Genomic DNA, 25,332 nt, shown 5'->3' on the forward strand with positions numbered 1-25,332 from the left:
CGTTAAAGTTTGCCTCTCCTGGCTCACAGAAGTTTTGCAGAGGAGACCTCTGTCCAGCTCTCAAGGGCACAAGGAAATAGGAGCAAAGAAAGTTCTCTTTAGGCTTTGACAGGTGAGCCCAGGCAAAATTAGTCCTAGAAGTGGCCAGTGTAACGAGACCATCAGAGTTTATCGGTTCTCAGGATGACTACCCTGGGGCTCAGACAGTAAACAAGCTGCCTGCAATACAGGAGACCTGGGTTCAATGCCCGGTTCAGGAAGATCCCCTGGAGAAGGGAATGGCAACCCACTCTTATATCTCTGCCTGGAGAATTCCATGGACAAAGGAGCCTGGCGGGCATGCATGACAGTCGCTCAGTCGCATCTGACTCTTTGCGACCCTGTGGACTGTAGCCCACCAGGCTCCTCTGTCCATGGGATTCTCCAAGCAAGAATACTGGAGTGGGTTGCCATGCCCTCCCTCAAGCTGGCTAAAGAGATAAATTCATGAGATCTATGTGTGTCATCTGTCTTCTGAATTTTGTTATGAGCTCACCACAAAAACTGATGAGGATAGATAGCATGATAAACAACTTAACTTCCCTGTCACCGGTAGACAGACCCCTGAGACAGGGCCGAGCAGCCCCAGAGAGCCTGCCTGGATCCAATCAAAGGCTTTGGTCAGAGGGCAGAGATGCTCATGACTGGACATGCAAGATTGTTCCAGGGGTGCTCAGAGCCATCTCCAGAAGGAAGTACTGGATCAACATGTTGCTGAGGCAAGCCGAGATTTATAAAACCTATAGGACCCCAATTTGACAGTCTTCATAGTGGACTGGGTATAGGCGGGCACACAATGGTATAAAATTTTGTGATCTGGATCCAAGTTATTTTAGGTGTGCATGCATGCAAAGCCAATTCATTCGTGTCCAAGTCTGCGACCCTATGGACTGTAGCCCACCAGGCTCCTCAGTCCATGGAATTCTCCAGGCCAGAATACTGGAGTTGGTAGCCTTCCCCTTCTCCAGGGGATCTTCCCAACCCAGGGATCAAACCCAGGTCTCCCACATTGCAGGTGAATTCTTTACCAGCTGAGTCACAACGGAAGCCCAAGAATACTGGAGTGGGTAGCCTATCCCTTCTCCAGTGGATCTTCCCCACCCAGGAATCGAACCGCAGTCTCCTGCATTACAGGCGGATTCTTTACCAACTTAACACCTCTCTCAGTAGGGGCTCCATAAAGTTTAGCTGTGACACCAATGAGGACACAGGTTTGGGCACTGTCCCCTGGGCATACTTTTGGCACTTGATCTCAGATTGAACCTATGAAGCAGGTCTTGTCATCATCCCCATTTTACAGATGAGAACACTGAGGCTTAGAGGGTCCTGAGTCTCACAGCAGCTGAGTAAGCAGCCAGGATTCAGGCCCCAGCCCTGCAAAGGGAAAAGGAGAAGACGGCTGGGTAGAAGCAGGAGACCCACTTGGGCGAGGGGCTGCATTTCAGATGGGAGAGCCTGGGGTGACTCAGGGTGGGGGAAAGAACTGGTAGAGTGGGTGAAGACACGAGGGTTGGGGGCTGCAGGGAAAGAGGCCTGAGCCAGGGCTGGGATGGCTGCCTGGCCCACTGCTCAGATGGAGACTGATCTGGTTAGAGGCGGACCTGAGTTCAGGGTGGTCCTCTCAGAGCAGTCCTTGGGAAAAGTTGGGGAACCAGGGCCTGGGACCCCGACTTACCCAAGGCCAGAGGATGTATTGTGTCAAAAACCAGGGAGCTCGTTTCCTCAAATTGTAGGACAGGGTGTTAGCATAGCGTTGGATATTGCTGAGTGGCAGGAACAGTCTTGTTGGGGTACAGTCCATCCCAGGGTGGATCTGGGAAGACAGCTTTTTCATTCCAGTAAAATCCTCTACTGAGAAACAGAGCGATGTTAGAGGAGACACCCTGCTGGGAGGCAGGCCTGCTCGAGGCCTGTGTCTCCCCTCAGTTGGACGGACAGGCAAGTGGTGGGCAGATGAGAGCCTAGTGGACACGAGTCGCCACTTTTCAGCCCTGTGGGATCTCGGGCACGTCACCCCGCAGGGCGCCCAGAGCATGGTAGTGAGTCCCCCTCCCCCCTCCAGGCCTCTTCTCCCAGCTGCCCCTTCATCCTGCTGACAATCTCCCCTCTTCAAAGAGGGGCTCACCCCCTGCCTACGGCCTCACAGGCTCAGAGGGACAGAAGGGGACTGAACCCAGGTCTTCCAGCCAGACAGCCCACAGGAGGGCTGTTCCCATGACTTGGAACCTTGGGGCAGCCTCCTGAGCCCAGTGTTGCTGCCCCCACGGCTGCTACCGCAGGACCTTGGCTGGGTGTCTAGACCTCAGTTGTTCTTTCTATAAGATGGGTGCTTGGTGAGTCCCCTCAGGGGTGGCCGTGAGGGTCGGGGCTGACGTGCTTCAGGGAGAGGGCTGGGAACAGGGCCTGGCCCAAGGCAAGAGCTCACGAGCAGTAGCCGTTCTCATCCAGGATGTGCGTGAAGATTTCCTGCTGCGCCAACAGGGACCTGGATCCTCTCCACACGAACTGCATCTCCTGCAAATCCAGAGGGAACAGAGTGAGGGCCCAGGGGCAACAGGGTTGCCAGGCTCCCCTCCCCAGACCCCGCCTGAGTCTCATGGCTCCCTGCACCCCACTCCTCTCTCAGTGGTTCATGGTCAATATCTCCCTCTGCTGCCTTCTCAAGATTCCTCCTGACCTCCCAAAGCCACAGGGGGTTGCACGTTCACCCAACCCTTCCTCAAGGAAGGACTCTGCCAGGACCTGCCAGCCATACTCTTTCTAAATCTGCTTGAATCCCTCCAACATGGGGAGCTCATCACCTCTCATTAAGGGTAGGGTCCATTTTCACATTCTGATGCTTAGAAAGTGCTCAGGGCTATGAAGCAGGGATAAAATCCTGCTTCTAGGAGCATTATGTCTGATTCATACACAGTTCCTGACTCCTCTGTGATTTGCACATAAATCTCTGGGAATCACACCCAGCTCACACGTTTACCTGCAGGAAAATCGAGCTGCCAGAGAAAGTGTGTAGCGCTTGGTGGGGGTCATTAAAAAGCTTACTTCTCTTGCCTGCTGGGAGCCCAATTCCTCTTTGATAACTCCATGCTACCCCTGTTCTCCGAAACTTATTATCTGCATGATCCTGAATGAAATCCTTACATTTTTGGCCTTAATTTCTCCATCTAGGATAATTTTAGCACTACCTGTTTTGGGTTGAATAGTGTCCTCCCAAAAAAAAACACATGTTGAAGTCCTAACCCCTTTAGCTCATATGACCTAATTGAAAGTAAGGCCTTTACAGAGGGTATTGAGGAAAAATTATCATGAGGATGGACATTTATCCATTCGAGTAGGGATAAAAGGAGAAATTGGACCCAGACAGACACAGAGGAAGATGATGTGATGACACAGGAAGAAATAGGCTGTCTCCAGGCCAAGGACGCCTGAGGCCACCAGAAGCAGAGAGAAGCCTAGAGCGGACCCTTCCCTGACATCCTCAGAAGATGCATGGCCCTGTCCAGGGTTGATCTTCAAGTTCTGGTCTCCAGACCTGTGAACAACATTTTCTGTGGTTGGGAGCTCCCAGTTTCTGGTACCTTCTTAATTCAGCCCCAGTAATGAGAAACTACATCATAGGCTGCTGCGGGGATTAAAGGAAACCCAGAGGACAGTGGCTCCCACCAGGCTTGGCACTTTGTAGGTAGGAAAGGCAGTGTCTCTGTGATTGTTGAGTGTTACATTCGTTCATACCCTCTGCCCACCCATCAGAAAAGTTATTACGTCCCAGGTACCCTGAACCCCCACCACCTCCCCTCTGCATTGATCACGGTTTACTGAATGCAAGTCTGTGCCAGTCCCTTTGGAGACTCAAAGAAGAAGGCAGCGCTAGCCCAGCTGAAGTGGGGAGGGGACTCAGAGCCACAGGCATCCAAGCTGGGCCTGCAGCTCAGCCAGGAGCTAGACCTGCGGGAGGAGAGAACCACTCATACTGGAGGGCGTAGCAGGGCAAAGATGGGCCTGGGACATTCCATGGCCTGTGTAGCTGCTAGCATCCCAAATGCTCAAGAGAATAGCAGGAGCTCTAAGAAGCAGTGAGAAGAAGAGGGGAAAAGCAGAGGTGAGTCAGCAGCCACGGATGCAGCTCATGGCTCACCTGGTCATTCTGCTTGGTCTCTTTCAGGTCATAGTCTATCCGGGAGGTGATGTGGGCGTTGAAGCCCGCCAGGGCAAACAGAGTGGGGGTCGTGGCGGATGCGCCAAATGAGTCCACTTGCCAGGAGAACTGCGGCCAGATCCCAAACATTTCGTAGAGAAACCCGTGTCCTTCTGCAAAGAGATCAGCCTTGCTGATAAAAGGGTGGTGGCCCCTCACCCCCTAACTCCCTGAGAGGCCCTTGACTTCTCAGGGCTGGAGTGCCTTTCATTTGGCAAGGAGGGTCTTGCTGCTATAGATACTAACACAGAGGTCCGATCCCAGAATCATCTAAATATTCTCTTCTTTATTCATGATTTATGAGCCATGACAAATGAACCAAAGATCAGGGTGACTGCAGAAAGTCTCCCAGACTTGATAAACCATTAATTAATGTTCACCAAGGATTCCCCCAAACATTATTTATCAGTTAGGAGTTACAGCCTGCATTTTAAAAAAAGATTTATTTATTATTTTTATTCATTGCTGCACTGTGAGGCATGTGGGATCTTAGTTCCCTGACCAGGGATCAAACCCACGACCCCTGCATCTAGGAGGCAGATTCTTAACCACTGGACCACCAGGGAAGTCCCCACAGCCTGCATTTTATGGCAAGAAAAGGAAGACTCCAAAAGCGCGAATCACTCTGTGTGTGTGTGTGTGTGTGTGTGTGTGTATGTTAGTCGATCAGTCGTGTCCAACTCTTTGTGACCCCATGGACTGTAGCCTGCCAGGCTCCTCTGTCCATGGCATACTCCAGACAAGAATGCTGGAGTGGGTAACTATTCCCTTCTCCAGGGGATCTTCTCAATCCAGGGACTGAATCCTGGATTGAATCCAGGTCTCCTGCATTGCAGGAAGATTCTTCACCATCTGAGCCATGAGGGAAGCCCTAGAGTCACTGGTGTTAAGTCAAACTACCCTTCATTGATGAGTTGCCCAGGCAGGGACACTGGCTGTGGCCCTGAAGATGATTCCAGGGTTATGGGACAGAGCTGTAATCAGATCCATATACAAGGCTCATCCAGGAAGAAGATGACATGGGAGGCTAGGGAGGACCTGAGGAAGATTCAGGGTCTAGTGCACAGAGGAGGTGATGAGGGTCAGCCAGGCTGTTGGACTTGGGGTGGGGCTCTGAGCCTTCAGGGACCACTGGGATCAGCAGAGGGGGAGCAGGAAACAGAGGAGGCCAAGAAGGGGCTGCTGGGGAGGAAGGGGAAGGCTGGGGGACGGAGGGTCCTGGTTGAGGGGGGGTGGGTCAATATCACCACACTGGGGGGGCAGTAAGCCGTGGAGGGCACACCCTCTCCCCAGAGAGGAGGAGGAGGAGGGCGGGCCTGATGGCTGCGGACTCCATGGCCCAGAATTCATGACTCAGAGGATTCTCCCTTTGCTCACTGGACACCGACCCAAAGCCGAGGGATGATGTTTCACTGGTCTGATCAGTCATGGCAAGATCCTTTTGTTGTGTCAGAAATTTGTTTTCACAGACTGGGGAGTGGAGAAGTGGGCACAGACTATGGTCGTATTAAAAAGACATATGGGTTTCAGGACAAGAATTTCCACCTTTTTAATACAAAAAAAAAAAAAAAAAAGAAGAGGAGGTAAGCCTCCCTTGTACCACCTTTTATTCCTTGAATGTGCAAATATGGCTTTATGATGACCGAAGTGGCAGCCATCCTCTGATTATGTGGGAAGTGAAGTGAGAGTCGCTCAGTTGTTTCTGACTCTGCGACCCCATGGACAGTCCGTGGAGTTCTCCAGGCCAGAACACTGAAGCAGGTTGCTGTTTCCTTCTCTGATTATGTGGGAGAGGATGTGAAAATATAAGAAACATCAGTGGGCTGCAGAATCAGTCCTAAACCTCCCCCCACCCCTTCTTTGAAAGTAAATAGGTAAATATCTTAAAGAGTCAAGTCACTGTTATACAGGTTTCCTAGACTCCAGGAAGAAAACATTCCTGAGATTCCAATGAACAAGTGAATATTGAGTGAAACAGCGAATAATCCCCCAAGATTTACTTTTCTCTCCGCCGTTGAGTAACAGAACCACATAATCCTGCTTAGGGAGGGACGATAGAATTCCAGCTGGAGACCGCATCTCTCAGCTTCCCGTGGAAGACAGACCATGAGACCAGCTTCTGAACAACGGCTGCGAGCAGAAGTGGTGAGGGTAAATTCCGGGTCACCTTCACAAGGTCGCAGCCTGCCACCATCCTCTTTCCCCCTGCTCTGAGAGGATGGCATTTCCGTGAGGTGAGCCACCCGCAGCCAGGCAAGGAGGGCAGAGACACCCTAGGGGATTCAGAGCAAAAGACGCGAGCAACTCGGATGCCTGCATTTCTCTGTGACGCAGCGCCCCCTAGTGGCCCAGAAGAGCCTGCAGTCAGATTTCTCCCCACCAGAGAAGTAACCTTCCACCTTGCTTGAGCCACTGGGTCACCTTCATGCAGCTGCTCAAGACCCACCTGGCCAGTATGTGGCGGGCAGAGCCAGAGTTGAGGGACCGAGGTGACAGAGAGAACAGGAGACACAGGAAAGGTTGTCGCTGCCTCAGCAGGAGAAACCTGCTTCCCTCCTCCTCGGGAGGCTGTTAAGCATATTAGATTAAGACTCCCTCAAAACCACAAGGAGGTACCATCTCACGCAGGTCAGGATGGCTGCCATCAAAAAGTCTACAAACAATAAATGCTGGAGAGGGTGCGGAGAAAAGGGAACCCTCTTACGCTGTTGGTGGGAATGCAAACTAGTACAGCCGCTATGGAGAACAGTGTGGAGATTCCTTAAAAAACTGGAATTAGAACTGCCATATGACCCAGCAATACCACTCCTGGGCATACACACTGAGGAAACCAGATGTGAAAGAGACACGTGCACCCCAATGTTCATCGCAGCACTGTTTATAATAGCCAGGACATGGAAGCAACCTAGATGCCCTTCAGCAGACGAATGGATAAGGAAGCTGTGGTACATATACACCATGGAATATTACTCAGCCGCTAAAAAGAATTCATTTGAATCAGTTCTAATGAGATGGATGAAACTGGAGCCTATTATACAGAGTGAAGTAAGTCAGAAAGAAAAACACCAATACAGTATATTAACGCAAATATATAGAATTTAGAAAGATGGTAACAATGACCCTACGTGTGAGACAGCAAAAGGGACACAGATGTAAAGAACAGACTTTTGGACTCTGTGGGAGAAGGTGAAGGTGGGATGACTTGAGAGAACAGCATTAAAGCATGTATATTACCATATGTCAAATAGATGCATGAGACAAAGCTCTCAGGGCTGGTGCACTGTGATGACCCTGAGGGATGGGATGGGGAGGGAGGTGGCGGGCGGTTCAGGATGGGGAGCACATGTGCACCCGTGGCTGATTCATGTGAACATATGGCAGAAACCACTACAATATTGTAAAGTAATTAGCCTCCAATTAAAATAAATAAATTTTTTTAAAAAAGATTCCTTGTATCCTGAACTGCCCTGAGGACTGAAGTCAGTAGGTGCACATCTTGTTCTTAGAACCAGGAGGTTATTGTGGGAGGAAATGGGTGTCCACCCTCGAGGAGTCCTAGGAGCTTGGCTGGTCTTCAGAATATTATAGAGCCTCACGGAGTCCCCTGGGGAGGAGCCACACTACAGGGTTCCACGTTCCTTCCCGCACCAGTGATGAGAACCCGAGTTTGCTAAGATTCCGGATGCCGCGCTGGAGGGCAGGCCTGCAGGGTCAGCTCTGGGGAGTTCAGCGTGGTGGGCTGAGACCCCAGGTGGGGGCTATCCCCGTGAGGTCACCCCCAAGGAGGGCGGGTCAGCACCCACCCCCTCCCTCGTGCTCCCACCGTTGTCAGGCCAGACCCTGTGCTGAGTCCTGGGGACCCAGAGGAGAATCAGATGACGGTCACTACAGTTCCTGGAGGGAGAGGGGAGGTGGTAAGGTACTGGGGCCCAGTGGAGGTGCCTGGACCATGAGACCCCTCAGCTGAGTCCAAGACGAGCTGTTGAAGTGGGAAGAATAGGGAAACCTTGTGGCTGGAAGCGCGGGAGACGTGTCATTGGAGCAGGGCGGGGCAGCGGGAAGGAGACAGATGGGAAGGAGGCCAGGTGGTGAGACCCGAGGCTGCACTAGGCAGACTGGGGAGTTGGTATGACGACTAAAGCGTCGCCGCCCCGTTCCCACTCACCTTGCTACGGCGTCAAACCGAAGGATCTTGAACAGGAGAAATGAGAAAGTCACGGACTTTGGAGTCGGAGAACCAGGCCAGTACCGGCCCTGCAGACCTGCCTGGCGGGGGAGGTTCAGTCTCTCGGCTTCAGCGCCTTCACAGGCGCCAGGGCGGGGGCTGACAGCCCTCCTTCTAGGTGTGAGCATGCATGGGGGCACAGGAGCAGCTCCTGGCAGGCAGGAGGGCTCTGTGGCAGGCATCGTGATCAAACGTGAAGACAGAAGCATGCAAACATACACTACCACGTGTGAAATGGTAGCTAGTGGGAATTTGCCGTGTGAGAGGGAGGTTCGAGAGGGAGGGGACGTATGTGTGCCTGTGGCTGATTCATGTTGATGTGTGGCAGAAACCAACACAATATGGCAATGCAATTATCCTTCAATTAAAAATAAATTAAAAAAAAGAAAAGGGATGTGGGGGTCTTAGAAGAGAGGGTTCTGTCGGCAGGACCACCTTTGGGATGGAAGTGGCAAATCTTGACGTAGAATGAGGTCTAGAAAGAGGACAGCGGAATCTCAGATGAGGGAGGGACTCCAGATTAAAGAGGGAAAAGGGAAGATAATGCTAAAAGGATCTTTAGGCAATATCCAAAGCTATTTTGGTGTTTGTCACAGGGGGTAACTGGGGTTCCTCTTTCGTGGGGTGATGGTGGAGTTAGAGCTTCAGCCATGCCCCAGAGAAAACCTTAGCTGGTCCACTGAATTTTGCTCTTTTTTGTTGTCAGTGTCTCTTTTGCAAAATGAGACTGAAAATCATGATGCCTGCCTGTCGGGCTGGTGAAATGTTGCTTGTGAAAGGCGTTGGGTGGTGGGAGGGGACTGCGTCCCAGTGCAACTGGGCATGCTGACGGTCATGGCGATGATAGCGATGGTGGTGACAGGTCCATGGCGGTGGTGTTGGTGTTATTCGTGGTAGCAGGGGTGTTGATAGTGGTAGTGCTTGTGATGGCGCTGGAGGCCTTGGTGTTCATGGTGGGGGTTGCGACCACGATGGTTGTGGAGATGGTGGTTGTGGTGTTAAGGTGATGATGATGGTGGTGGTGGAAGGGGTGGTGGAATGGTGTTGGTGGTGATGATGGTGATCATGGTGTGGGTGATATTGTTTAGGCCGTAGTAAAGGTGGTGGTGCTGTGATGGCATGGATGTAATGGTTGAGATTATGGAAGAGGTGGTGCTATTTTTAGTGACGGTGGTGGTGGAAGTGGTGATGGCAGAGGAGATGACGGCTGAGAGGTGGTGTTGGAGGTGTGGGATGGAGGAGGCTTGGGACGGACTAGGTCGTGGTATTTAGAGTTGTGCTGGTGATGGCTGAAGTGGTGGTGTTGGAGGTGATGCTTGATGGTGATGGTGGCGGTAATGGTGTTGCTGTTGAAGGTGGAGGCATTGATTTTGGAGGTGGTATTGGTAGAGTAGGTGGTGGGTAGAGTGATGACAGAGATGGGATCTAACCTTTACCTAGCATTTACTAGGGACCCACACGGTGTACTCCATGTGCCCTATTTGAATTACCCCAATTTAATTTTGATACCAATCCTTTAAGGGAGGTTTTACTTCATTATCAAACTCATTCATGGAGGAGGAAACTGAGGCTTCAAGGGGTTACATCCCTTGCTCTGGATCACAGGTGGTAACTCGCAGAGCCGGGATACAGCCAGTCAGCCCCTCTGGTCTAAAATCACACTCTCACCACCTGCACTCAAGGACACAAGCGTGGCCATGGTACCAGCCAATCTCAATGTTTACCGACCACAGTCTCCTGTTTAGAGGGGAGGATGAAGCCCAGGACCAGGGCTCACACACCCAGCCCCAGCCTAACAGGAGACCCAAGGGACCCCGGGTCTGGGGAGGGGTAATCAAACCTGTGAGCTGGAGGACCTGGTCATCAACGTGGGTCACGGCCTCATCGTGCATGACCTGGCCTCCGAGGACAAACTCCAGGCGTCCTTGGTCTATAAGCTGGCGGACCTTGGCATTGTGGAAAAGCCAGTTTACAGCCCCCGAGCTGTGCCTGGTTGCGTTTGTTGGGGACATGCCTGTGGCATCTCATGGTGCTTCCTTCAAACTCCTCACCTTCATTTATTCTGCAACAGCAGGCCCTTGTCTGTCCTGGTCAGCACTGTGTCCAGCACCTAGACCAGCACCTGGGCTTTGGCTGCTGCTTCATCAAATATATATATATAAGCTCATGTGTTTAATATTTTGCTTTTGAAATCATGTCAGCCTTCTGGAAACGTGGGCTTCCCAGGTAGTGCATGGTAAAAGAATCCCCCTGCCAATGCAGGAGACTCAAGAGGTGCAGGTGTGATCCCTGGGTTGGGAAGACCCCCTGGAGAAGGAAATGGCAACCCTCTCCAGTATTCTTACCTGGAGAATTTCATGGACAGAGGAACCTGGTGGGCTACCGTCCATAGAGTCACAAAGAGTTGGACTTGACTGAGTGACTAACACTTTCACTTTTCATATAATTATCCATATCAGGAAATTTAACATTAATAATGCTGCTATCAAATTCATAGACTTTACTCAAATGTTGCCATTTGTTCCAGTGATGTCCTTTCTTTTGTGTAAGAGTCAATCTAGGATCATGAATTGCTTTTAATGTCATTTCTCTTTATTATCCTTTAATTCACAACACTTCCTGAGCCTTGCTTTTTCTTTCATGGAATTAATAATTTTGAAGATTATCAGCTAGCTATTTTCTATGTGTGTGTGTGTATGTGCTCAGTCATATCCTGCTGTTTGTGATCCCAAGGTCTGTAGCCAGCCAGGCTCCTCTTTCCATGGAATTTTCCAGGCAAGAATATTGGAGTGTGTTGCCATTTCCAATCCAGGGGGTCTTCCTGACCCAAGGATCGAACCCATGGATCTTGCATATCCTGCATTGGCAGGTGGATTCTTTACCACTGTACCACTTGGGATATTTTGTATAATGTCTTTCAAATTGCATTTGTCATGATTGGATGACAAATATTTTAAGATACACAAATTAAGGGAGGAACGGAAATATAAATAAGGCCAAATCCTATGGCAGTGAGGCCACCATGCTGTTTATAGACTGTGCTTTGATTGCTGAAGGTGCAGTATTAGTAATTCATTCACTTGAGAAATTTTGAATAACACCTGCTGTGTACTGTTTTAAATGAGCACTGTGAATGAAAATGTCTCCTTCCATATTAAACAATAAGCAATGCTACAGTCATCAGTGATTTCTGGCCTCCAAATGTGAATGAGAGCTCCAAAAACCGCGATCCAGCGATGCTGTCCCCCCTCCACTGTAATTGCTGAGGAGCTGGGGGAACGCCAGAAGCAAGGTGAACAGGGAAACAGGATTGGCCTCAGACAGCTAAGGTGCATATGAAAGAAATGAATTCAGTGAGCCCAGAGGCTTGCATCTTCCCACACAAAGAATGCTAAAGTCCTTAACTTGATAGCTGACCTCTGAAGCTCAGACTGCCCGCTTTCTTTGTTGCAAAGTTGTCTATAGCCTGACTTCTCCCCTGCCTCCTTGGAGGGGTCTGCTCAGAGCTACTGAGAGGCTGTCTCCTAGGCTCAGAGTCCTAAACATTCCCACCAAATAAAGTTAACTCTCTACTTTCAGGTTGTGACTGTATGTTTTAGTCAACAGCACCAGCTGCCCACGGGTCACAGTCCACCCAGTAAGAAAAACCAGGGAAAAACAGTGGCCTCCAGGGCTGTACCGTGGAGTTGCCTTGCCCAGGTCATAGCCAGACCACATGTTTAACTGGGGGTAAGAGACAGGCAACTGACTTGGGGGTATCCATGAAAAGGAGTGAGGACTGCCCACGGGAAACCCTGAAGAGTTATGCTTAGAGTCAGGATACCTGACCCAGAATCCCACCTGGCTGGTATAAGCTGTGTGACCATGAGCCAGTTGCCGGCACTCTCTGAACCTGGACCAGCTCTTAACAGCGCAGTTAGTATTCCAACCATACTGGCTGTTGGAAGGAGTCAATTCAATAATGTATGCAAAATCCTGGCAAGCACCTGGCACCTGGCTGAGCCCGGGGAATGGGCTCTCAGCTCCACAAGCTGCAGGTTCCCATCCCTTCTTGGGGTGGGGGGCAAACTGGTGGACACCAGTCTGAGCTTTGCTACCTTGAGCAAGACGCTGGGCCTCTGAGTCTCCCCATCAGTGACTGTTCTGGAGAAAGGTGAAGCCTGGAGGGACCAAGCAAGCTCCAGAGAGGCATCCCGGGTGCTTCCATCACGTGGTTACTCCAAGTACAGCCTCTCTGAGCAGGGAGGTCACTCCCACTGTGGATGCGGCTGACAGAGGCCACTGGCCACCTGTGATCACCCAGGGAGCTGGGGCAGCAGGACCTGGTCCCGGGCTGCCCTCCGTGGAGCGGGGCCTCTCACTCCCTGTGATGAGTGAAGCCAATCTGCCGCCAGCCTTGAAACCACAGGGACTGTGGCACCCCCCGGCTGGGTCACCAGCTCCTGTCACCATGGGGGCCACACAGATGTGTAAGTGAAGGAAGAGAGTGTGGACACAGGGCCCCCCCAGAATCCAGTGACAGAGGGGACCTCATTCAAGCCAGCTGAGTGCCAGCGGGGCTGCCACAGCTACAATGAATAGCCAGAAATGCGGGATTAAACACAAACCTATCTCCTGGGCATGGGGCTGACCACAACTCTGATCTAAACTCTGAGAACAGCCCAGGAGGGCTTGGGGCCTCCTGGTTTACACAGCACAGCCCTGGCCACAGAGAGCACTGTCCTGGGAGCTTCCTGAAGGGTCATCCCTAGGACCCCCAGGCCATCCTCTCTCAGTTGCCTTGTGGGGACCACCCTGGAAGGCAGCGTTACCTGGAGTTTCTGCTTGGCTGACGCGACGCCATCCCACCACAGCCGGAAGAACTCCTGGTCCACGATGATGAACCTGTGCTGCTCATTACGAGTCAGGTCCTCCACCACCGAGGCGTAGACAGCGGTGACATAAGCCTGCATGCTCTCCTAGACCAGGGAGGGGAGGGGGGACACCATCACACCAGCTCCATCAGGAATCCCGGAGGGGTTAGCCCCAGGGAGCAAGGAGTAAATTCCAGGGACCCAGAGTGTCGGGGGGCCCCCAGCACTCACACCGTCTGCCCAGGGCCCTGCCCTCTGCTCTCAGTCCTCTTCCAGCAAGGGAGCCTCTGTGCCCACTCTGTGCCGGATGCACGATAAACGGTGCCCTGGGAGAAGGACACGGGCAGACACTCCTTGATGGGAAGGTGCTCTCCTGGGGAGATACATGTGGAAACAGATCACGGCACTCTATGCTGCAGAGGGATGTGCCGGCCAGGCCCAGGGTCAGGGCCAGCCTCCCAGAAGGACATGCTGGGTGGCCCCGAGGCTGCCATGGGGGGACAGACCTGTCAGACCCAGGGGCCCCAAGGGTGGGGTCCAGGGACCTGGAAGCGCTTCCTTGGGCTGAAATGATGGGGGTGTGGGTGTTGGGAGATGAAGCTGAGAGGAGCTGACCCCCTGGGTTGTCCCTGTGGATCTACCTGCCTCCCCCCCAGGCAGGGAGCCCCCAGGATGGAGCCACGGCTGCTTCCCATCTGGGTCAGCCTGGCTCACTGTGGAGCCCGGGGATGCTGGTTAAAGGAATGCAAAGAGCACCAGGCAGGGAGTCAGCAGGCATGGAGGCTATTTCTGGTGACCTTGAGCAGCCCTGATCCTCCCTGAGCCTCAGTTCCCCTTTTGTAAACTGGGAGTGGCAATTATGCTTCCCCGCAAGTCAGCACTCCACACATCGATGGGTGCCCCCCCCAGGAGAGGCTGCCCAGTGGGCCCAGGACCAGATTCAACATGGCCTCAAGGCTCTTGCTGCCCCTCTCTCATTAAAATGAGCTACTCTCTTATATCCACTATCACAGAGCGATTTTGTTCATTTATTCGTATATTTACTTTCTCCCTCCAAAACACAGCTCTAGGAGGTTGGTGCATACATGCATGCGAAGTCACTCTAGTCGTGTCTGACTCTTTGTGACCCCATGGACTATAGCCTCCTAGGCTCCTCTGTGCATGGGATTCTCCAGGCAAGAATACTGGAGTGGGTTGCCAGGCCCTCCTCCAGGGGATCTTCCTGACCCAGGGATGGAACCTGTGTCTCTTATGTCTCCTGAATTTGCAGGCGGGTTCTTTACCACTAGCACTGCCTAGAAAGCCCAAGGAGGTAGGTAATAATACCCAACCACTTGCCCCAGAAATCTAAAGAAATCAGAGTCTTTTTATCTTTTTTTTTCTGCCCTCATTCATTCATTCCTTCAACAAATTTTCATAGAGTGTCTATCCCATCCATGAGGCAGCTTGAGGATACGTTCATAGACATATTCACTGGGTGAAGCCTCTTCCCCATTGAACTGAGGCTCTTGTGGGGAAAACAGACATTCAACAAGCCAGTAAGTAAAATGTACTAAAGGGAAGTGTTTAAAAACTAATTAAAGAAGACAATATAGGTGATACACACCTACTTTATTTAATACTTCCTAAGCAGTCTCCTTGAGCAGAATTCAGAACGGAGTGTAGGGCAGAAAGGTTTTAGAAGATAAAGAATATTCTCTAAGGGGATGGAGGGAAGAGGAAGAGGAAAGCTGAAAAATCTGACTGGGTTCACATACTCCATCTTGTTGGACAAAATGTACAGGGAAATAAGATTCACACTTGGGATGGACTTGGCCACTGGGATTTTGCTGCCCCACAGACTATTTCTGGAACATTTACAGAGACAAGAAAGTTACCCAAAATTCAGTTTACTGATGTGGCCTCCCAGACAAGAGAATGGCTACATATTGGGCCTAGAAATGTTCTCAACGGAAGGACTGGGGAAATGGAATAGGGGAGTAGATAGGGATGTCAGGAAGACCTCACCAAGGAAGTACTTTTAAGGAACAACCAGGAGGAAGAGAGAGACTGGGTCTTGCAGGCCTCTGGGAGGAAAGCATTTGGGGCAGAGGGAACAGCCAGTGCGAAGGCCGCTACCTCCCATCAGAAGTGGACATCAGGGCACAAAGAGGGTCCTCTGGACGAGGAACGTTACCGTGGCCTGACACATGGCCGTGCACACGCCCTCTAACCTTTGCAGCCTTTGATTCTCCCTAGCACACGTGGGGAAAGTGGGGTTGAGAGGCAGGAAGTGACCAGTGCAAAGTCTGCTACTCAGCCAGTCTCTAGCAGGGCAGGACTTCAATCCAGGTTGATTCCAGATATTCTAAGTCGACCCCAGGCTACAAACCCAGCACAGGATCTGGAATGGAGAAGGAAGCTACAGCTTCAGAGGTGACAGGGCGGGGGGGTGGCCCCAGGCACCTACCTGGACGGTATGGAGCCAGCTCACATCCAAGTGACTGTGGGGGATCACGAAGACCCTGATCGTGGCCTCAGGCAGGGTTCCCAGAAGCCACAGTAACAGCATCTGTGTGAGCACTGACCCCATCCCAGAGGCCTGCGGACTGGGGCTGGGGCTGGACAGTTTCAAGGACCTCCGGTTTAGCAACGGGGCATGCTGGGCAGCCTCAACTCTCCACCCCTTGAGGGAGGGATCAGGCGCAGAGTGGGAGGCAGGGGCCCAGGGGATGGGGTTGGCATTGGCTGACTGCCTTTCAGCACTCCACCCCACCCCCAACTTCCTGTCCATCCTTTTCCAACTTTAAGCCAGATTCCAGATACCACCGCCCTTCCAGATTCCCTCTTTCTGGCCATAGTTCCCCTCACTCCAATGTGTAAGCCTCTGCCGTGGACCTCTGGCAACCTTTCTCACGAGGCATCCCAGCCCCTCCCTACCCCAACCCCTCTTAATTCAGACTCTGTGCTGCAAAACTCAACACTCAGTAAGGGCTGCTGCCAGAATCCCGCCCTGATGGTCGTTCCCATTGGCGTCCTTGCAAAAGGGATTGTTACCTCCATTTTAAGGAGGAAAGCTGGGTTTCCCAAATTGTATCTGCCTTTACCTGAGATAGTAGAAATAGAGGAGGAACAAGACTGCTTAAAACTTTCAGAATTAGATCTGGATCACCGATAGTGCCCTTGGCAAGATGCCTAATCTCTCAGGGTCTCAGCATCCCATCCGTAAAATGGGATGGCCATAGAGGAGCCGGGGGTCAGGGACAGAATGAATAGGAGGTGACAACCTCAGGGTCTCCTTCCTGGAGGATGGCTGATCACAGTGGTGCAGCCTGGAGGGGCCAGTGTTGACTGGAATTCTCTCTGCACCCCCTGACCTGGGAGCTGGGAGTCCATGGAGTAGGCTCTTCTGTCTGAGATCTAAATGCCCTACTGGCATTTTCTATTGTGGCCAGAGAAGAGACTCATTCTTCCTTCTGGCCACCTTGTCCACCCATTCAGCAAATACCACTGGCGAACATGGTCTCCAAGCAAGTCTTCATCCTCTCTGTCCCATCTCCCTTCCTTGGCCCACACCTGACACGATTTGACCTTGACTTTCCTCCTGTTGAGAACAGGGTCTAGTTTCTTCTCCCTTTGTAGCTGGTGGGCGTGTGACTCACTAGTAACCAAGAGAATGTGGATAAGATGCCCTGTGTGACTTGAGGCTCTCAGAAGCGGCAAGGCGGACTTTGCCTTGGTCCCCGGGACACTCACGTGTGGAGCCGGGGCCGCCATGCTGTGAGGAAGCCCAACCAGGCCACGTGGGAAGGAGACGTGGAGAAGCCCTGAGAGCCCTTCGAGAGGGAGCGGCAGGCCAGCCCCGCTGCTCCAGCCCCACGTGACCACACGTGTCACACATGTGTGCATTCTTGTCCTTTCCTCCAGGCCTGTGCATTAGCTGTTTTTGCTGCAGCTCGCTCAAGGTTGCATCGGATACTTATATCCCCACCTACCACCCACCCAGGGCTTTCACCTCCAGTGAGCACCTGGGCTGGAAATGATGGCTGACCTGGCGGGGTCCACCCAGAGCCTCGTTCCCGAGGGGCCTGACCCTTGGTCAGCATGCCTTCCTGAGTCACAGTGCTCACCTGTCCATTCACCTTCCCTGTCAGGAGAAGAAGGCCAGAGACACACACATCTGCTACCATTGGAGCCTTCTCCACCTCCCTGTGTTCAGCCCCCCTGACCTACCTCCTCCTGTGGGCTCCATCAGTGACCCCTGCGAGGCTGCTGGCCTTCCCCTTGTCTGCCGGCCTCTTGGCACAAGCAGTCCAGAGGGACCAGGGCACTGTAGGGTATCACCTGGTGGACGCATCCCTCCTTGGATGCCAAACCTCTGACCCTGCAGGGCCCAGAGTCGTGCGTGTGAGACTCCAATTCCCAAGTAGGTCACTGGCAGTGATGATCCATGAGGCCCCTCCTGTTTCCATCTCACATATTCTACCCACTGGGGACCCCGTGCACTGGCCATAGATTTGGGGTGTACCTGCCTCCTAGAGGACAGTGCCCCAGTGTCCCAGGTGCCGTCTCCAGGCTCCGGCTCACCTGAACCTTCAACTGGCCACTCCATTCCTCACTCAAGCCTGCAGCTTCTGGAAACTGGGCTCACAGTGGGAGCAGAAGACCCCATGGTCTTGTGTCCCTGTCACATCTCCTCACTAAAATGCATGCATTGCCTGACGTCACTATGTCCTCTCTTGGAGCCCCCATTCTGGACGAAGCCAGCAGCCAAGTCACAGCGCATTCAGGCAGCCTGTGGCGTGGCCACGTAAGGATCAGCTGAGGCGTCCTGCCCACAGACAGAACTATGTCACCAGCCAGAAGGGTCAGCTGCTGGTCCTCCAGGACAGCTCCAGCTCCAGGACTTGACTTCAACCACATGAAACATCCTGACCTCAACCACATGAAAGACCAGGAGCCAGAAACTCCCAGCTAAGCTGCTCCTGAATTTTTCACCCCAGAGACTCGCGTGATGATAGCGCTTTACTGTCGTTAAACCACAGTCCTCTAAATATAAATCAGTATTGTATTCTTCCAGGTGTCTAGTCCTATGTGTGAATAAGCACCTGGGGAAAGGCTGGAAAGTCATCACCATATGCCCTTCTCAAGGTCTTACAGAGTCCTTCTCCCCAGGGATACATACAGTCTCTCCTCCAGTCAATGGATTTCAGATTTGAAAACTGGCTCTGGTCTGGTGGGCTTCCCTGGAGGCTCAGACCACCAACAGGGAAAGAATCCGCCTACAATGCAGGAGACCCAGGTTCAATCCCTGGATCAGAAAGATCCCCTGGAGAAGGGAATGGCAACCCACTCCAGTATTCTTGTCTGGAGACTCCCATGAACAGAGGAGCCTGGTGCACCATAGTCTCTGGGGTTGGACAGAGTTGGACATGACTAAATGACTAAGCGCGCACATACGTCTGCTCTGGAACCTAGAAAGGGGTTGGGACTTTCAGTAGGAGTCTGCCCTTGGCCTTCTAAAGCATTGATCCTCAATTGCTTCTCAGAGGACATGCTGAGGATCACCCATGTCATCTGTCCATCTGTTTTGCCCTCAGGCATCCCGTTTCCTAGTAACCATCCCCATGCTCAGAAGTGGGTCTTGCTGCCATTTTGACCTTGAAGTTTGTCATGGTAATTGCACTGACCTTGCTTCTGACAACCACATGCAGGCACCTGGCCTCTCCTCTACATCATGTTACTGGCAGTGCCACCAGGAAGACCCTTTTGCAAAGGCTACCAGCCTACAGGGCATTAGCCCCAGTAGTGATGCCTACAGGGGCACTAGCCCCAGCCTACAGGGGCAGCCCCCACTCAGCTTGTTCATGATGTCAGTGCCTTGTAAACCGAGGGTCCCTGGGGCCTCCTGGGGAACACTGTCTGAGCTCACCTGCCTCCTTCACTGCAGCCCCTTCCTACATCTCTGCATCATTAACCCCTTCCTCCTCCATCTGCCATATAGAGCTGGCATCTCTTCTTCACTCATGTGGACCAACACTGACCAGCATCAGAGCATCTCTGCAGCCTGTCAGTCTGCCTCTTGCTGTGAAGTCCTTTCTGGCGGCATTTATTCTACTTTGGTTGTCAGAAGAGGTAACACAGAGGGGGCTTAAACACAGACATGCATTTTCTCACAGTTCTGGAGGCTGCAAGGTCCTTGGGGGGCGGGGGTTGGGGTAGGGGAAGCTTTTATAACGACCTCAGAGGCTCACTGTACTTTGCTAAAGGGGTGAAATTTCCGTTTGGGAAATGTCCCCTTTGTGGACAGACTATGGCACAGGAGTAGCTGTTTCTAGAACAGGCTCTGCCATGCCCAGCCCAGAAGAGACTATTTGAGGTTGCATATTCTTTTTTTTTGTGTGTGTGTGTGTTTTTTAAAAATTAATTTATTTTTTAATTGAAGGATAATTGGTTTACAAAGTTTTACTGTTTTCTAAACCTCAACATTAATTGACCACGTATGTGAAGTGAAGTGAAATCGCCCAGTCGTGTCCGACTCTTTGTGGCCCCATGGACTGTAGCCTACCACCCTCCTCCATCCATGGGATTTTCCAGCCAAGAGTACTGGAGTGGGTTGCCATTTCCTTCTCCAGAGGATCTTCCCGACCCAGGGATCAAACCCGGGTCTGTGAAGTCCTGTGAACCCACATTGTAGGCAGATGCTTTACCATCTGAGCCACCAGGGAATAGGTAAACATATATCCCCTCCCCTCCCTCCCATCTGCTTGCAGGGTAGCGAACTATTGTCAAGCAAAAGAGTTGATGTCACATGTTTGGGCGAATCCAATGAAATGCACCACAAAATCCACATTGAACCCAAGCACCATGAGAAAAACACAGGGTACTAGCACCCTCCCCAGAGCAATGCCAACTTGTTCCCATGTCACACGTGGGTTCTGGCCTGTGACCTATTCTTGCCCTGGGCCGTAGCTGCATATGAGAGTGTGAAGCATGGCTTGCTCTGGATGATCTAGAGAAAGAACAGCCTGACACTTCTTTGGGCTGCGTGGGAGTTTGTAAGATGAACACACCGGCCCCATTTCCATTTCATCCTTGAGACATCAGTATTCTCTGTTCTCTAGGGCAAGTGACCAGCCTGGGGACTCACAGTACCCATGATGGGCAGACTTCCCTGGCTGCCCCCAGTGCCAAGAAGGTCCCCACAACAGAGTGGACCCAGCATCCTCTTGCTTCCAACCCTCCATCACTCCCAGTGTCTGCCCTTCAGGTGGCTGACCCTCAGCCTGCATCTCAGACCCTCCAGGACTTATCCTACCTTCCTTTTTGGTCTCACTTCCCACACCCTCTTCTGCTCCATTTCATCCAGAAGCTGCTGGAAGGCCCACTGCCCACCATCATTGCAAACCTTTCCTGCTGTTTTCTGTCTGTTGTGTCTACTCCACCTGGAAGGTGACTTTTACCTGACAGTGTGGTGGCACAACCAAATCCTCTTTACAAGGTCAAGACTTTGCAGCCTCAGGCCCTTTGCATATGCTGTTCTCTGTCCTGGGAAGCATCTTCCTCCACGTTCTGTTGGGCAGGTTGCTATTCTTCTCTTACTTTTCCCCACTCTGAGACACCTTCCACTGACCTTCCATCCCCTCCTCCTTAGCATTTACTGATGAACACAATTGTCTATTAATGTTTTTATTTAGTTAACACCCTCCTCACCCACTAGACTACAGGCTTCAACAAGCTCTATTTTGTCCTCTTCTGTATCAGCACCTGGGACAAAGCAGGAGCCTTTATCTTTCGTGTGGAAAGAATACATGAATGTCATGGACACGGCTGTGCCCTTCTACCCTGGCTGACACGTGTGATACTCAGGGTGCAGCATATAAAGCTCAGCCCAGCTCAGCAGCTCACCCCAATTCCACCTCTCCCTGCTGTGTTAACAAGTCACTGAACCCTGGAGCAGGGTGGCAAACAACTTCTGGTGGCCTGACTCAGAGCCCCAGGCTTCTGATCTGTACCATGGGGATATGTAGGTCTGCCCATAGTGTGGCTTAGATATTAAGCTGTCGGAGCTATAAAGTGGCTGCCCAATGCCTGACCACAGGGAGCGCTCCACTCACACGTAGCAGATCCCTCCCCCAACCCTGGGTCATCTTCTCAACTTTTCATCAGTTAACAACCACTGAACACTGACTCTGTGCTGGAGGTGAGAGAGCAGATGTGTTGCTTCCAGGATGTCCTTGCTAGGGAGTGAGGCCTTGGCCCCGGTGGACTCTGCCCACAGGAGAAGCTGCTTTGATGATTTGGGGGCTCCTGGAGAATCCTGGAAGCCTTCCTGGAAGAGGGGACAGAGTGCTGAGGAGTTGGCTGTCAGTCACTAGTCCCGGGCCATGTTGTGGCTGGAGAGTCGTGGGGAGGTTGGGAGCTTGCAGGCTCTTTCTGTCTCTGTGCTCCTTCTCCTTTCAAAGCTCAAGCTGGCCCCTCTCCCTGGCCCTCTCACCTCCCTCCTTTCCAGGGGCTGGGGGTGGTTCAGGGAAGGCACAGTACTCAAGTCCATTGACCCTTGTACCTTGGGAACATTAGCGCCCCGAGGGGTATTTTTTTGCCCGAGTTGGGGGACGTAGCTGGGACCAGATCACCACCAGTCCTTCAGGATCTGGTCTGGGGAACCTCTGTTCTCCTCCTTGGAACTGGCTTCAGAGCCCCCTCCCCCATAGGGCATTCTTGGGGAGCAGGAGACAGCAGCCCTCCCCGCCCCCAGCAGAGTAGGGGTTAGAGAATGGGGAGACAAGAAAAGGGTCTCAGGACAGAGTGGGACAGTCCGGAGTTTGAGCTTGCCGCCCTCTCTCCCAGCCTGTTTCTCCTCTGTAAGATGGGCTTCACAGAACAGAGGAGGCAGCTGCCCAATGTCCGTACTCTGCATCCTGAGAGTGTAATCCCCACTCTGAACCTTCACGCCTCACCCAATCCTGGGAGACACAGGCTGGGAGAGAGAGGGGAGGAGGAGAGAGGGGAGGATGGAGAAGCAGGAGGGAGGAGCTGGTGCCAGGCCTGACCTCCCAGCCTCTGGGAACAAGAGAAAGGGTCACAGCCCCCAGGAGCCACATGTCCGGCACCTGGTTAGACTTCTTCCTGGCCAAGGGCCCTACATTCAGGCCTGGATCCTTGAAGTTTTTCCCGGCTCCTGGGTCCCAGCCATGCCTGCCCCCTGTTGTCCAGGAAGCAAAAAAGCCTCTTGAAACCTACGTGTGCTCCGTCGGGACCTCCGACCTCAGTTCCTCAAATTCATCTTGATTTGAGGGTACTCAGAGTCTGCTGCTCCTGGCGGCAGCCTGGTGGCTCCCCACCGTCCTCAAGCCCTGCAGCCATCCAGACTCCCTGGTTGTGTGGTCCATTCCCCTATCAGAGGCCGTGTGGAGCCCAGCACTGGGCCAGGTGTGGATAAAAGGGAATTCAGTTCAGTTCAGTCGCTCAGTCGTGCTTCACTCTTTGTGACTCCATGGACTGCAGCACACCAGGCTTCCCTGTCCATCACCAACTCCCAGAGTTTACTCAAATTCATGACCATCGAGTCGATGTTGCCCTCCAACCATCTCATCCTTTGTTGTCCACTTTTCCTCCTGCATTCAATCTTACCCAGCATCAGGGTCTTTTCTAATGAGTAATTTCTTCACATCAGGTGGCCAAAGTATTGGAGCTTCAGCATCAGTCCTTCCAATGAATTTTCATGACTGATTTCCTTTAGGATTGACTGGTTGGATCTTCTTGCAGTCCAAGGGTCTTTTAATAGTCTTCTTCAACAACTGCTGAACTTCTTCAACAGTTCAAAAGCATCAATTCTTTGGTGCTCAGCTTTCTTTATGGTCCAACTCTCACATCTATACATGACTACTGGAAAAACCATAGCTTTGACTAGACAGACCTTTGTTAGCAAAGTAATGTCTCTGCTTTTTAATATGCTGCCTAGGTTGGTCGTAGTTTTTCTTCCAAGGAGCAAGCATCTTTTAATTTCCTGGCTGCAGTCACCATCAGTAGGGATTTTGGAGCCCAAGAAAATAAAATCTCTCACAGCTTCCATTGTTTACCCATCTATTTCCCATGAGGTGATGGGACCGGATGCCATGATCTTAGTTTTCTGAATGTTGAGTTTTAAGCCAACTTTTTCACTCTCCTCTTTCACTTTCATCAAGAGGCTCTGTAGTTCCTCTTCACTTTCTGCCGTAAGTGTGTTGTCATCTGCATACCTGAGGTTGTTGATATAAAGGATAAAGGGCAGGGCTACCTCAACTGGGTTTTGAAATACCCAGGCCACTTCAGAGCCCGTGCCCTCCAGATCAGGACGGGACCCGCCAGCTGTGGAACCTGGGCACACCCTCCACCTCTCAGACCCAGTGGCACTTCCTCAGAGCAGGCAGGTGAGCCCCCGGTTTCAGAATGACCTAACGTGCTGCCTAATGAGCTTAGTGAGCACAGGTGGGTTCCCCATCCAGCTTGTCTCTGGGGCTCACCCAGAAGCCAGCACTGTGGGGGCAGAGTCCACCCCACTGCTGATCTTGGTAGGGGAGGCTTTCACTGGCAATGACAGCCTCATGGCAATGCCAGGGCCAGAGGGGCCTGGGTGAGCGTCCAAGGGACGTGCCCTCAGAGGCCAACAGGGCCATGATCATAGATGCTGGCCTTTCTACTCAGGATCCCCAGAGCCACAGGCCTCTGTGTGGCTGGAGCCACTGATGGATATCTTTCCAGCTGGAATAAGAGCAAAAAGTGGCCAGACCTGTCCCTGCCCCGAGTCCTGGCTTCACTCTGACTGGCCCCTTGGCCGTAGGCGAGTCACAGGCAGGTTTTCTCTGTACAGTGATGTGATGTTACCTGGCTGGCAGGTGGGGCAGAGATGGATAGAGGTGACTGCCAGGCTCATGTTAGGTACCCAGGCCTTTGTTTCTGCTTCCCTTTCCTTCCTGTCTTCCAGCAGTCTGGGGGGTGAGTGACCCAAAGTACAGGGGCCACTTGGACACAACCCAGCCGGCGTGGGGGGTGGCCTCTGTCACGGTAACAGACTCACCTAGCCCTGTGGGCTCCCTCTCCTTGAATCTTCACCACCGCCAGCCAGTAAACACCGCACTTCCCTATTTGCACAGAAGGAAACAGGCTCAGAGAAGCTCAGTAACTGTCTGAGGGCACACAGCTGTCAGCGGCAGAGCCCAGAGGTCTGCGTCCTTCTCAGGCAGCCTCCAGTTCCCCTGGGTTTGCTCTGTCCCAGGCAGACAGTTCTGCAGAGGCAGAGGTGGAGGGGAGAGGGTGGTCGGGGGACGGGCTCCCTGGGGCTCCAGGTGGGTTCTCAGAGCCCCGATCAGCCCGGCCGCTTCTGTCTCCCGTGGCTCCCTCCAGGCTCATGGTCCCCGCAGGCTCCTGCCCTGTCCTCTCTCCTGCTCACACTGTGGTCCCTCCTGGTCCTTGAATGCATCTGCCTGCATCTCATCTCCCTGTCCCAGCCTGAGGGTTTCCTCCACCTGGGACCTGCTTCTCCATCCCAGGAGTCCTCCTCATCCCTAGAAACCCTCCTGAACCTCCCCTTTAGGAAAGGGCCAGGACTGCACCCATCACATCTACAGGACCAGGAGTGACCGTGCCTTCTCAGTGCAGAACTGCCAACTGAATATTGACAGGAGTGAGCGAATCAATGAGTGACACGTCGTCTTTCTCTGCTTTCCATAAAAGGGGTGGGCAGGCTGGCTGCCCACCTTGCCCCATCACTCTCTGAAGCCTCCTCAGGGCAGGCAGGAGGTCATGGAAGGTCCTCAGCCTGGGAGTCGGACATGGGATCTGAACCCCGAGTGTGGGTGTGAGTGTGAGTGTGAATCCAATGTGGACATATTGGAAAAACACTAAACCCCAGGATGGCAATAGTTCTAGTGCATGAACAAGTCTAGGACCGGGACATGTCCTCTCCTAATTTCTTCCAGCCCAGCTCCAGCCACTATTTGGTAGTGCAGGCAGTACTCTGGTTTGGGGGTGACGCAGTACAGGGGTTTTCTCCTTTTTAG

General features: G+C 52.5%; 1 pseudogene; it reads right to left on the reverse strand.

Annotated features, from left to right (window-relative positions):
• The window catches only part of LOC136152725 (epididymis-specific alpha-mannosidase-like), a 107,746-nt pseudogene that overhangs the window by 72,991 nt on the left and 9,423 nt on the right, over positions 1-25,332 (reverse strand).

Source organism: Muntiacus reevesi, chromosome 22 (assembly GCF_963930625.1).
Source record: "Muntiacus reevesi chromosome 22, mMunRee1.1, whole genome shotgun sequence".
NCBI classification, from domain to species: Eukaryota; Metazoa; Chordata; class Mammalia; order Artiodactyla; family Cervidae; genus Muntiacus; species Muntiacus reevesi.